Here is a 14,672-nt window from a genome sequence, read left to right as displayed (position 1 = left end):
GTTTTTCTTTTCTTTTTTTTTTTTTTACATTTTCTCTCTTTTTTTAAATTCTTTATTAATTACACTTTATTCACTTTGTATCACCCCTGTGGTTCCTTCCCTCCTCCCATCCCAATCCCTCCCTTCCCCCACCCTCTGCATGCCAGCCCCTCCCCAAGTCCACTGATAGGGGAGGTCTTCTTTTCCTTCCTTCTGATCCTAGTCAATTAGGTCTCATCAAGAGTGGCTGCAGTGTGTTCTTCTGTGGCCTGGTAATGCTGCTCATCCCTCAGGGGGAGGTAATTAAAGAGCAGACCAATCAGTTCATGTCAGAGACAGTCCCTGTTCCTATTACAATGAAACCCACTTGGATATTAAGTTGCCATGGGCTACATCTGTGCAGGGGTCTTAGGTTATCTCCATGCATAGTCCTTGGTTGGAGTATCAGTCTCAGGAAAGACCCCTGTGCTCAGATTTTTTAGTTCTGTTGCTCTCCTTGTGGAGTTTCTGTCCTCTCCAGATCTTACTGTTTCCCACTTCTTTCCTAAGATTCCCTGCACTCTGCCCAAAGGTTGCCTATAAGTCTCAGCATCTGCATTGATAGTCTGCAGGGCAGAGCTTTTCAGAGGTCCTCTGTGTCAAGCTCCTGACTTGTTCCCTCTTTTCTTCTTCTTCGGAAGTCCATCCTCTTTGCCTTTCTGGATAGGAATTGAGCATTTTAGCCAGAGTCCTCCCTCTTGATTAGTTTCTTTAGGTGTACAGATTTTAGTAGGTTTATCCTATATTATATGTCTATATGAGTGAGTATATACCATGTGCATCTGTCTGCTTCTGGGATAGCTCATTCAGGATGATCTTTTCCAGATCCCACCATTTACCTGCAAATTGCATGATTTCCTTGTTTTTTATTGTTGAGTAATATTCCACTGTGTAGATATACCACAATTTGTGCAGCCATTCCTCCACTTAGGGGCATCTGGGCTGTTTCCAGCTTCTGGCTATTACAAATAAAGCTGCTACAAACATGGTTGAGCAAATGTCCTTATTGTGTACTTGAGACTCTTTTGGGTATATGCCTAGGAGTGGTATAGCTGGATCTTGAGGAAGGGCTATTCCTAGTTGTCTGAGAAAGTGCCAGATTGCTTTCCAGAGTGGTTGTACAAGTTTACATTCCCACCAGCAGTGGAGGAGGGTTCTCCTTTCTCCACAACCTCTCCAGCATGTGTTGTCTCTTGAGTTTTTTATCTTAGCCATTCTGATGGGTGTAGGGTCGTTTTGATTTGCAATTCCCTGATGAAAGTTTAGTTTTTTTCAACCAGGCTGGCCTCAAACTTTTGGTAGTCCTGCCTTTGACTCCTCAGTGCTGGGATAACGGTCATGAACCATCACCGGTAGCAAAATTCTTATTTTATTGATGTTTTACCCATCAGTAAAATATAAATTTTAGTTACTTTGTATGCAATGTGTTTAACGTTTGTAACTAGAAATGGAAAGATTATTCAATGACATTTAGGTGATGGAGTAAGAGGAAGACTTGAATAAGGCCTGTTCTAATGTTCTGGCTAAATGATTCTCAGATGGCAACAAAGTACGCTTTTCGGAATACAAACCCTATACTAATTCATATCTACTATAATCCAATATTACAAATTTACATCTAATTTCAAGTCCTCTATGAATTCAATTAGAATTAATTCCACCTCATTTTGAACACATTATTGAATACATTTTTCAAGTCTAATTCTGATCCTGGTGATTTGAGATGATTTGTGTTTTAGAAACATTTATATGCAAGTTTGGTAGAATATCAAATTTATCTCATTGCATGTGGAGCTCAAGTAAAATGAAAATTTATCTAATTATAAAGGTAGATGCAGACTTTTACTATACAAACATTATAATTATTTGTTTATACCTATATTATTTAGACAGATGACATGTGTAAATATAATTGAGAAAGCAATGAAATAGCAATATTAAAAAGAAAATGAAATAGAAGAAACCTCCTGCTTTATTCACATTATACATGCATAAATAAATTTATAATTTTAGATCTGATTTATGGATATATAGTTATAGCATTCTGAAGGACTAGAGTTGGCAAAATGAACTCATTTTCTTTTCTCTTTTTTACAGCCCTGGAAATCTGACCTGTAGAGTAATTCTCTCTCTCAGTAAAAGCTGCATTAGATCCTTGTGGCTGTCCTGAATTACAAAAACACCCCTGGTATTTGACTCACTTAAAATTTTCAGCCTTGAAACTGGTGGGTATATCCAGAGTGACAGTAATAAAACCTCCAAGCCTAACTTACAATGGAGGCTCTGCACCTCCTCACTGGTCATGCTCTAGAAGCAGGATGTAGCACAATGTTAGGGCAGTAGAGACTCCACTTCCAAGTTATTTCTTTCTCTCCTCACTTGTTTACATACTTTATTTTGGATTGCAGGAGGCCCCAGTGTGGTGGAAAAAAACTGAGGGAACCTGAAGAATTCTAGATACCAAGGCTATTGTGCCAGCTTCCATTCATTAGCTGTCTCATCCAGTGGGTGTCAGAACTGACCCTCCATCCTTTTCAGAATTTCTGTTCCACGAAGGGCTCCTCAAGCAAACATTTGCTCTGTTCTTTGCCCATATTTCTCTGACAGGAAATTTTGGATTTCTCTCCGGAGACTTCTCTTGGAATTTGGCTGCCTGGGATACTTGTTGTGAGATAAAGTACAACTTAAGATGACTGTTAGTCCACATGTATGTATTGGCCTACCTTCAGGCTTTTTGGTCCATAATAACTCATGTTAATTTTTTAAAGAGAGCCTACTATGCTATTATCTCCTATGAACATGTTGTTTATAATGATAGCCAAAAGTTCTCCATGGGATCAATAGCTCCATATCAGTAACTAATGAATTCGTCCAGAAGGAAGGCACTATTATTGTTCCCAACAATAGGGTCCTCTTTGCTTGTGCCTCTCCATACATATGTTTTATTTCAAGATTATGAATAAAATAAATAAATCCTCCACATGAGAAAAAGGTGTTAAGAAAAACTATAATGAGATTGTTGTGTCTTCTATTTACTTTAACACATATCGAGAGCAAACTATAAAATATCTAGACCATAGGTCTAGCCATTGTTTCCCTTCAGTAGCCTAGATTTGATACACTGTGTTTTTATTAATTAAACCTACTTAAGACTGTTCCCAAAATCAATATTATTCTTTTCAAAGCCCAGTTTAGAAAGACAATACTCTCCTCAACAAGATCAGTGCTTTGTATATCACAATGATTTGGATTATTTTGTGAACAGCAAAGGGAACTGTATTAATTAGAAATATTATCTACCACAAACAGAGATGTTCAGATGTGGCCAGCTCAGGACCTTGAGACAAAAGGTGTTCTAAACTTAAGACTCATGTATTTGTAAAGAGAGAAGAGGACAACAGAGACAAGGGGAGGAGGCCAAGCAAAGACTGGGGAGCTAAAGACTCTGAAGAAATATCAGGAGGCACCAGAAGCCACAAAGTCACAGGGGTCACTCTCAAGCCAAGAAGGGACCTTGGTATTGCTGACTGAAGAGAAGAGAAAGAAGAGGTAGAGACTGTGTTAGATAAACTGGATTCAGAAGGACTCTGTGACCTCTCTTGAGTACATGCAGACAGCACTCAGGGCATCATGATGTGAGGAGAAAATACTTTTGGCAGAGGAAATGGCAAATGAAGGAAATAATGGCCAGGGCACTGCATGGCATGAAGCAGGTGGAGAACAGGGATAAAATGAGTGCAGATAATCAAAGCCTGTTCAGTACTCATGATCCTGAAGTTCAGTTTTCCACTGAAACGTTTCTATTGTGTCTTTCAGAAGTGTCTACTACTCATGTCCACGTGGACAGGTATAAATAAGTGGTTCTCAACCTTCCCAACGCTAAGACCCTCTAACACAGTTTCTCTCGTTGTGGTGACCCCAAACAGAAAATTATGTTCATTGCAACTTCATCACTGTAATTTTGCTACTGCTGTGAACCATAATGTAAATATCTGTGTTTTCTGATAGTCCTAGTCAACCCTTGTGAAAGGGTCCTTTGACCTCCAAAGGGCTGGTGACCCACAGGCTAAGAACCACTGGCATAAATGAAAGGCTAGAGACATTGTGCTAAGCTTCAGTAAATCCGAGAGAGAAAAGAAAAGATGGCTAGGCATGAGCAGACATTAGCTTTATCTATTTTTGTCCCTTTCCTTTGATCTTGGCTCCATTTACTATGACAGTAGCTATGACATTTTTCAAGTATAAATTTGTACAATGACAAACATAGAAGAGTACTTTTAAAGATGATCAGCCGGTTCTCCTCACTTTACATGCATGATTTGCTCGGGCTTGACACCAGGAAACAGAACAGAGGGAAAGCTCCTTAAAATGAAATCACTAACAGGAGGTGATTGAAAGCATGCATACAAGTGACATTATAGAGACTGAGCAAGTCACATACACGCACACATGTGACCATGTGCATAAGAACAATTAATGAAAAAAGATGCCATGAATTTGAAAGAAAGCAAGAAGGGATAAAAAGAGGAGGTTTTCAGGAAGGAAAGGGTAAGAGAAAATGATATAATTACATTATTATCTTAAAATACAAAAGAAGTAATTAAAATATCAAATCACTGCTGCTTTTCACAACTCCTTTGGCAGTCTTTCTTCTCCCATCCTCATATACAGGACTCTGTTTCTGGCACACACCTAGTAGTTGAAAAGGACCCAGATTCCAACTTAAGAACTTGTGTTCTGGAACATGTAATGAGTAAATGGTTCAAACATTAATTCAATGTCTTTAACCTAAAACGAAAGAAACAAAACATTAAAATAAAGATTAAAACATGATTTTCATGAGTAGTTCTCTCGTGCTGATACATTGAAATACACAGAAACATCTATCATTTTGTAAAAGAGATGTTGAATTAAGAATTGTTGCAGAAATTGCTATTTTCACTTGTTTTCATGAATATAATTTGCATCAAATATGAGCAATCACTTTTTAATGTTTTATTATTTTGAACGATGATAAATAATGATAAATAATCTAGTGAATATTGGCTTATAACCAAGATAGATGTATCATTGAAAATATTTTGAAGGTAAATGCCATATTAACTAATTCATTATGAAATTCTTTAATGTGTTTAACGATTTATTCAGTAAATACTGTTGCCTGTTCTATATATTACATAAGTACTATGGTGATATTATAAATTAATATCATTTATAGTCCAAAGAAAGTCACTATGATGCAAGCAGACATGCAAATTAGCAGTTTTGGAGCAGCCTATGAAATGCTAGTACGATGATGACACAGTGATGAAGCATTTTATGAATGGGGGGAAGATAGAACTTCAGATGTGGCCTCCTAAAAGAAGCAGAGCTTGAAGTGGAGTTAGGTTAGTTGCCCACAACCTATCAGGCAAGAACGAATAAATGAAGAATCCCGAAAAATAACATATAAAAGTTCACAGAAGCATGAACTAACGCACACAGTGTGTCATAGAGGGTCATGGAGAATTAACTTTATATCGAAAATGTAGAAAGCCTTACAAGCTAAGCTATGGGATGCTGCAATCAAGTGAAATATGAAATTTCATAAATCAATGAAAGATAAAAATGATCTACCTTCAGGCAGACTACATTCCTACTTTAGGATACAAATGCATTTTTTTTTCTTCCCCCTCAGCTGAAGGGTCGGTCCTCTAGATTGTTCCCAAATTGAAACTGTCACTCAGGCTCTGTTTTAAAACTTCCACCTTATGAGAGCCTTTTCCTTTGCTGTAAGGCAGAAGTGGTGCTGCTCCCCGAGCCTTTTCTAAGCTTTTCACTTTCTTTATGTGTAAAGCTGTTGCATGGGGAAAAAAACAAACAAACAAATAAACAAACAAACACAGAATAAGCACCAGATTTACAACTTTATATTAAACATATATTCCCTGGATTTCTTGACTCTTCATTCTTGTAAATTAGGCTGAGAAAAATAGTAGAAATTGCCAAACAACATTTGGTGTAGTAAAGACTCCAAGGAATAGCTAGTTGGCGGCAGCCCCTCTATTCTCTAAAAAATGTTTTTTCACTAATATCCAAATGTATATGATAAAAGCAGAAAAAAAGGACCTTTTCAGAGATGTTAGTGAGTCATCACAAAAGGATAAACCTAGTGCAAAATTAACAGGTAAAATGAAAAATAATGCAACATTTTGGGCAGAATATAAAAGATATTTCTAAATACTTGAAGAATATTTCCTTTGTAAATTTTTCTAGCCTTGAAGACAGATCTAAATGGTCTCCAGAGGAAAAAAAACAAGGAAATGAATTTCCATTGGCTCTACGAAAAATTACATTTTTATTTACCATTTTCTGTAATGTGGGAATTTGGCATTTATTTATAAATTAATATTCTTTAAAACTTCCTGGAGTTTTGAAGGGCAAATGTAATATTTTTGTTATTTTGTAATCCATAAAATACCTTAGTGAATCCTTGAATTCTGCAGTCCCACACTCACATAAACTCTCTCTGCCCCTTGCCTCTTCAATTTTGATTCAACAATCCCCAAACACCTATTTATGTCAAATGAAGGTGATATATCTTTATTTCTAGTTCTCTTACCACCTGCACTGTTGACAAGAGAAATTACATCTTAAACACAGCCTAACACAGGAAATCCAATTGCAGGGTATTGAAAAATATATCCAAGAAATTTACTTTTACTGAGGCTTTGTAGTTGGCATGATTTACAAGTTGAAAACAGATCACCATGAGGAACCGAACAGAAGGATATGGAATGCTTTCAGAGCTATTGAGAGGAACGTAGCAGGCCGAATTTGTGCAGTCCTATATGGAGAACACTAGAGCAATTTCAAAATCAAACATTATTGATATTAAGCAGCGCAGTGGGAGCCTCGCGTCTGAGAATATAGTGCTGCGATAACCGAGGCAATGCTGGCATGCACACCTAGTAGTTAAACAGACGAAGATGTGCAGTGGGGAAGTCACTCTCGATCGATAAAAATGATTGCCATGACTTGTTCTCAATTCTATTCCAGCTTTATGTTATCATTTTTTTTCTCTCGATGTCAAAGTTCTCTCTCCAACTTTGTAACTAGGTGACATGAAATTTATCTTTTTATCTTCATAAATTTGTAGCAGCTTTGATTTTCACCTAAGTTTGACTGGCTTCCTTAACGTCCAGCTTTACACTGATATCCAATTGTCTTATAAATTTCTGGATAATTTTCTTGTTCTGAGATCTAGTAAAGGAAGGTGGAAGACTAAAATCCTATAAAAGGATAAAATGATTTCCAGTTATATCAGTGCCCATCTTATAATTTCTCTTAGAGAAACTTGCCCTGCTTTAACTTTAAGACTCATTCTCTTTGATAGATTATAGAAGAGACAGTTGTGTCGCGTTCTTACAATCTTTTTCCAGATTTGAATCATCTGGTGATTTTAAACCCTTTAAAATTTTTAAATGTATTAGTGTCAGCTGATTTCGCATTTAATCTACCAAGCAGTTTTCTCTTCGTGTTCACTGATAGCTATGTGTTCCTTTTCTTCCTGCTAACATCGTGTCCTTTGTCCTCTCAGCTTTTGTGTGGAACAAAAAGAAAAGTTACGGTCTCAAAGAAAATAGTTCAGAAGCCAAGCTGGGATGATCTGAACATTAAACTGTGAATCTGGAAGAAAGATAATGAAAAGACCCGTGTCACATGTTATGAGTTCAGTAGCTGATTACATAGGAGTTAAAAATATTTTTTATTTAATCTAGAATTTCAAAGAGTCTCACATTTAAGCAAATGGATGGGTATCAGTGAATGCATAAATTACATGAATTACATTTAGTACTTTGAAGATAATGCATTTATGTACTTCATAATTACTATATGCACATGTTTAACATAATGTCATGTTATAGGGATATTATAAAATACACATATTTTGATGAGAAGCTTAGAATAAGATCACTAGCACCCAGAACATTCTTAGACCTCTATGACTCTCAGAATTGTTAAAAGAGAAATATACCTTATGAAAGAATGCCTGGGCATCTTCAAACATTATTAAAATTATTATGATAAGAACTACATTCTCATTGTCTCCAAAGCTCACCAGCATGTATATTTTGCAATCATTTGACAGAAGCATAAAATTAAAAAAATCTCAAAATATATTTATCCAAATACTAGGAAATGCATTTAACTGTACCTATTTCAGAACCTAATTCATTCAATTTCTTCCCACAGCTTACTTGGCCCCACATATTTGTTCACTATTGATGAATGTAGAATCCCCAGCAGCCAAGTAAATGATGAGTGGTAATAGAGGCCTGTCTATACTCCCGGCACCTGGGAGGTAGAGATTGGAAATCTCTGGAGTAAGCTGGCTAGACATACTAGCCAAATTAATGAGTTGTGATTTCTGTTGACAGACCATGTCAGTAAACAAGGAGGAAATCAAGCAAGGATGTAACATCAGCTTCTGGCCTCCCCACATTTATGCACATAAGTACATGAAGGTCTGCACAGACACATGCATTCACATGTGAACATACATGTACACATATGCACACACACACCTCGTGTGTAAAATGAAAAAAAAAGATTAACATTAAGCTGGATTAAAATGAAGATCATCAACATAGCATTATACAAAACAAGGTACTACTCACTGTTTAAGCTTGAAGAGGTATTTGAATGCATATACTGAGAAGACGAAGAAGATATTAGAAAAATTAAGATGTACCTCTTAGAAGCTGAGGGAAAATAATATTAAACAAATATCTGCTATTATGACCAGAGAAGTAAAACACAAGCAAATTGCACTTAAGAGGTTTTCTGTATATATGGGTACATTAAAATTCATAAGATGATTTTAAAAGACTTGGAATTCACAGAATGAAAAGTGGGAAAGTGGACTATTTATTTAAATTTCAAAGAGTGGAGGGGTGAAAAGGAAATAGAAAAGCTATTTGATATCATAAAATCAAAGTATCTCAAGTTTTTGCAGTGTCTAAAATTTTCTACTAAGAAAAGCCTGAAAATAAAAATATGATAATGTTTTTTTGAGCTTACTAGATTATGAACTATGATGGAAGAATGAAAAATCCAAATAAATAGAGAGAAAAAGAAAAAGAAATGGCAACTCAGATATTGATATTTGAGCCACAAGACAGTGTGTAGATTGAGTACGAAGAACTATTATGTATCGGGGTCCAGATAGTATCATCCTACTATATTTTATGAATAGGCCGAATATAATAACAAAAGTACTGGGAATTCTCCTTGGAGAATCTATTAAGATATGTAAAACTTAGGAAAAAATTTAAAAGTAACAGAAAAAAAATAGATACATTTCTCATGTGTTTTCTTGAGCCAATCAAACTTCTCTACAGCTTAGAATCTCCATGGTTATGCTGGAGCAATGACTTAAGAAAACTTTTTTTTTAACTTTTATTAATTACACTTTATTAACTTTGTATCCTCCCATAAACCTCTCCCTCCTCCCCTCCTAATCCCACCCTCCCTCTCTCTTCTTGACACATGCCCCTCCCCAAGTCCACTGATAGGGGAGGTCCTCCTCTCCTTCCTTCTGATCTTAGTCTATCAGATCACATCAGGAGTGGCTGCATTGTCATCTTCTGTGACCTGGTAAGACTGCTCTCCCCTCAGGGGGAGGTGATCAAAGAGCAGGCCAATGAGATTATGTCAGAGGCAGTCCCTCTTCCCATTACTATGTAACCCACTTGGACACTAAAGCTGCCATGGGCTACATTTGTGCAAGGGTTCTAGGTTATCTCCATGCATGGTACTTTGTTGGAATATGAGTCTCTGGAAATACCCCTGTGTTCAAATTTTCTGGTTCTGTTGCTCTCCTTGTGGGGTTCCTGTTCTCTCCAGATCTTACTATTTCCCACTTCTTGCATAAGATTCCATGCACCCTGCCCAACAGTTGGTCATAAGTCTCAGTATCTGCTTTGATAGTCTGCAGGGCAGAGGCTTTCAGAGGCCCTCTGTGGCAGGTTCCTAACTTTTTTCCTGTTTTTTTCTTCCTCTGATGTCCATCCTCTTTGCCTTTCGGGATGGGGATTGAGCATTTTAGTCAGGGTCCTCCCTCTTGATTAGTTTTAAGAAAACTGTTTAAGCAGATCTTTTTCCCACTCTGTGTACTTTCATGACCATGAATTTCATACAGAAGTACTGTATAAGAACTAAAGTTCTTTTAAAAAGTTCTAGCAACTGAAATGATCTAAGACTCTTGTCAATTTAGCCAAGTTTTGCGTTTGGTCAGAGTTTGCTATTCTATTTCCCTCTCTGTTGGATAAAGCCAGAATTTTAAAGCATTTGCTTGCACATTCTCTGCAGTTGAAACTCTTTCCTGACTTGGACATTCAATTCTAGTTATTGGACTTCGACTGGGCAAAGCCAAGCAATCACTGGACTGGACCAGCAATGACACAGGTAAGGTACACATCAACTTACAACACCTGTAGTTACCTTCACAAGACTTACATAATATCAAGCCTGTCAGAGTTTCAACGCGAGTGGGGTGGTCCCTCCAACTCTAGATGGAGGAGTTATTGGCAGTGATGACTCCAGAGGGGTGTTTCCTACTTTGGAGACATAACATTAGGTTATGCATGGTTCCATACTCATGAGTACATGAGTAGAACTAATTTGGCTTGGAGGTTATTAATGAAAATAAAACAAGAACATGAAGCTGAAGAGTCATAATTGGCAGCACCAGGGCAGTTGAAGGGAGTTAATTGATGTATATGATCAAAATACATAGGAAAATGTATGAAATTTCCAAAAAATAAATTTTAAGTCATTATTTATAAATAAAGCTATTCAGTATTATGGCTAACCACCTTGTAACATAATTTAGGCAATGCTTGGAGGAAAAAAATATAGTCTATAGTAGTACAAATGTTAACACACTATAGAATGAAACTTGAAACCTATATGAACTTTTAAATAAAAAGGAGATACAAATAAAAAAGCTAAGGTTGATAAGAGGTAAGGAATTCCTCACAAATTCATTTTAATTAAAAGTCTGAGGATCTACACTATGCAAAGCAAATCAACATAATTAGATTGTTTTTTATGTAAAAGAATAAGCATATGACAAACTTGTCCTTGGACTCACTACAAAGAGCATCACCTGCTCTTATCAGCACTGTCACCAGCATCACTCAGATTCTTACCCATCGCTGCCTCAAGTTCTAAAGAATCTAATTTCTTTTCTTAAATTCATGCTCATTTATAAATATCTCAATACCTAACAACAGATATCTCAATATATGTATACATATATATTACAATTCTAAGTCATTACTATGGATATATGTATTATTTTTATACTTATATATATTTAATCTATTTTATATTATATTATAATAAAAGAGATAAAAATCTATATGATTCCATTGATTCACCAGTTGTTTCTATACCAGTACTGTGCAGTTTTTATTACTGTTGCTCTATAGTACAGCTTGAGATCAGGAATGGAGATACCCCTAGAAGATCTTTTATTGTACAGGATTATTTTAGCTATTCAGAGTTTTTTGTTTGTTTGTTTGTTTTGTTTTTATATATGAGAAATATACTGAGAATTGTTCTTTCAAGGTCTGTAAAGAATTGTGTTGGTGTTTTGATGGGAATTGCATTGAATCTGTAGATTGCTTTGGGTAGGATAGGCATTTTCTCTATGTTAATCCTCCTGATCCATGAGCATGGGAGATCTTTCCATCTGTTGATATCTTCTTCAATTACTTTTTAAAATTTATGTATTTTTTATTTATTATAATTTATTCACTTTGTACCCCAGCTGTAACCCCTCCCACATCCCCTCCCAATCCCATCATCCCTCCCTCATCTCCTCCCAGGCCACTCTCCAAGTGTACTAATAGGGGAGGTCCTCCTGCCTTTACATCTGACCCTAGCCTATCAGTTCTAATCAGGACTGGCTGCATTGTCTTCTTCTGGGCCTGGTAAGACTGCTCCCCCCTCAGGGGGAGGTGATCAAAGAGCCAGCCACTGAGTTCATGTCAGATAGAGTCCCTGTTACCCTTACTAGGGAACCCACTTGGAGACTTGGGCTACATCTGTGCAGGGGTTCGAGGTGATATCCATGCATGATCTTCGGTTGGAGTATCAGTCTCAGAAACAGTGGGAACTAGAAAAGATCATCTTGAGTGAGGTATCCCAGAAGCAGAAAGACACAGATGGTATATACTCACTTATAAATGGATTTTAGACATATAATATGGGATAAATATACTATAATCTGTATGCCTAAAGAGGCTAAACAAGAAGGAGGACCCTAGGTAAGATGATCAATCCTCATTAAGAAAGGCAAACAGGATAGACATCTGAAGAGGGAGAAAACAGGGAACAGGACAGGAGCTTACTACAGAGGGCCTCTGAAAGACTCTACTCAACAGGATATAGAAGCAGATGCTGAGACTCATAGCCAAACTTTGGGGAGAGTGCAGGGAATCTAATGAAAGAAGAGGAAGATTGAACGTCCTGGAGGGGACAGGAGCTCCACAAGGAGAGCAACAGAGTCTTCAATTTCTTTCTTCAGAGACTTGAAGCTTTTTTTCATACAGGTCTTCCTCTTGTGGGTTAGAGTCAACATTAGATAGAACTTCTGAAACCATAAATTTAGCCTTAGTGAAAACAATTTAGTGAGCTTTGACATTGTGCCAGACAATGTGCCAGGTCCTACGACTGCAAAGATATCATGACATGGGTACTGTGCTACACATTGTCACCCATTCTTGCTGTAGAAGACAGATTTGAAAGCAAGGAAGTGTCTCAGAAGTCACAGTTCCACAAGAACATGTGGACACATGACTAACAGTGGTCTTTGCAATAGGAAAAAGCAGCCGAACTTATTTTTAAAATAGCGTTGTTTCCAGGGTTCTGTCTTCAGGTAAATAAGTATAAACCAGATAGATAGAGGGCTGTGTTTCAGACAGAATCTTGAGTTGGCCTAGGCCTAAAATGTGGTGGAAGACTGTTTAGAGTATTTTCTATCCTTGCTTTAATATGAATGTCACAAATTTCAGTTTTGAAATTTCTGACTTTCCTAATATAGCAAGGGTCTTGTTTTAATATCTGAGTGTTGTAAAAAATCCACATTATCTTAACTTCCCTGGGATATCAACCTTATAGGCATATGAAGGGAGATGTCCATTGCAGGCAGGCTGTCACCTTGAAGTGATAAAATGAGGACAGGAGACAGTGTGTTCTGTGAGGCTATAGTAGGCAGAGCTGTGCACCCCCCCCCCCACAAGATTTCAATGTCTAATCAGCAGAATCTCTGAGTTTGAGATGCTATGTGGCAAAGTGAGGAGAAGTTGAATATGGAACTTAAACTGCTAAATCAGCTAAGTCTAAAATAAGATCTTGGATTTTCTGGATGGTCTGGTATAATCACAGGAGTCTTGAAAAGTGGGAGTCTGAATCAGTGTGATGGGATGCATGAAGGACTCTGACAGGTATCATGATTTTGGATACAGAGCAAACCAGATAAAGAAATAGGAGTGCCCCACCCCCCACAGCCTCCAGAAAGAGCACAGACTCTAATATTTGGACTGTAACTAAGGATGATCTGTGTTAGAAGTCTCAACCCTAACTGTATAAATGAGTGTGGTCTATAAACTATCATCTCTGTGTTATTTTTATTACAGAAGCAATAGGAAACAAAACAGAAATGCTCAGGTGAGCCTAGATATCAATAGAGTCTTTGTTTGAATATCTACTGAACTGCTATCATTTTCAAAGCATGCAACTTCTCTGTACATCTTTGACGAGGATTTTTAGATGAGACATAGATTTCTTAACATATGGATAGAATTTTTGTGTCTGTGGTCAATCAAATGTCAAGTTCTCTGTTCACTTCTACTTACAAAGATCAACTCACAATATATACTTACTAATAAGGTTAATAAGGTCTTTAAATGTAACCTAGGATAATGACTTTAAAGTCACATGGACATGAATCAAATCACAACCCCATTCTTGCTGATGTTAGTTAAGTAATTTATAATATGAGGACTTCTATTTTCTCATCTATAGAAACAAACAGAAAAATATTAAGCAGGGCTTCATAGAGCCATACCTTGAGAATATGATCGGATGTAAATGATTATTAAGGAAATTATTCTAAAAAAGACAGTTACAGAATAAGCAAGATAGGAAAATAAGTGATTTTAGACCAAATCCTAGCTTCAGTAAGATTTTGCAAGGGAGCCTCAAGGCGGATATTATGTCTGTGATTTTCTTGCAACTAGCGGAGGCAGGCTTCTCTTCTGCTCTCTTGAGCAACACTTGACAAATGCATTGTGAGAGTGAAGTTAACTTCCAGGTGCTTCCTCAGGAGTTCCTAGTCTAGAACAGAAAACATAGAGTAGATTTTCAGGCATTCTTTCAGAAAGGGACACAATATGAGAAGCAAAAGCATTCAGAGATAAGGGAAAGCTATTCCAGCTCAATCACAGGGACCTGTGTCAGCTAAATCATAGAAATCTGATTTTCTCTGTCTCCTCTCTTTCACATGTGTGTATGTATGTTGGGGTGTATGTGAGTGTGCTTGTGAGAGAGAGATGTACACACACACACACACACACACACACACACACACACACACACACACA

General features: G+C 37.0%; 1 long non-coding RNA gene across 1 annotated transcript; it reads right to left on the bottom strand.

Moving 5' to 3' along the window:
• Positions 1-4,678: 4,678 nt before the first annotated feature.
• LOC129680901 (uncharacterized) lies at positions 4,679-14,150 on the bottom strand. Its single transcript, XR_008720755.1, has 3 exons — positions 14,138-14,150; positions 5,635-5,854; positions 4,679-4,806 (listed from the first exon to the last, which is right to left on the bottom strand). It is a non-coding gene; the product is annotated as an uncharacterized LOC129680901 (long non-coding RNA).
• Positions 14,151-14,672: the final 522 nt, after the last annotated feature.

The sequence above is a fragment of the Psammomys obesus genome, unplaced genomic scaffold, assembly GCF_907164565.1.
Source record: "Psammomys obesus unplaced genomic scaffold, mPsaObe1.curated_primary_1811, whole genome shotgun sequence".
NCBI lineage: Eukaryota > Metazoa > Chordata > Mammalia > Rodentia > Muridae > Psammomys > Psammomys obesus.
The sequence above is the reverse complement of the archived record's forward strand: the minus strand, read 5'-3'. Positions and strand labels throughout refer to the sequence as shown.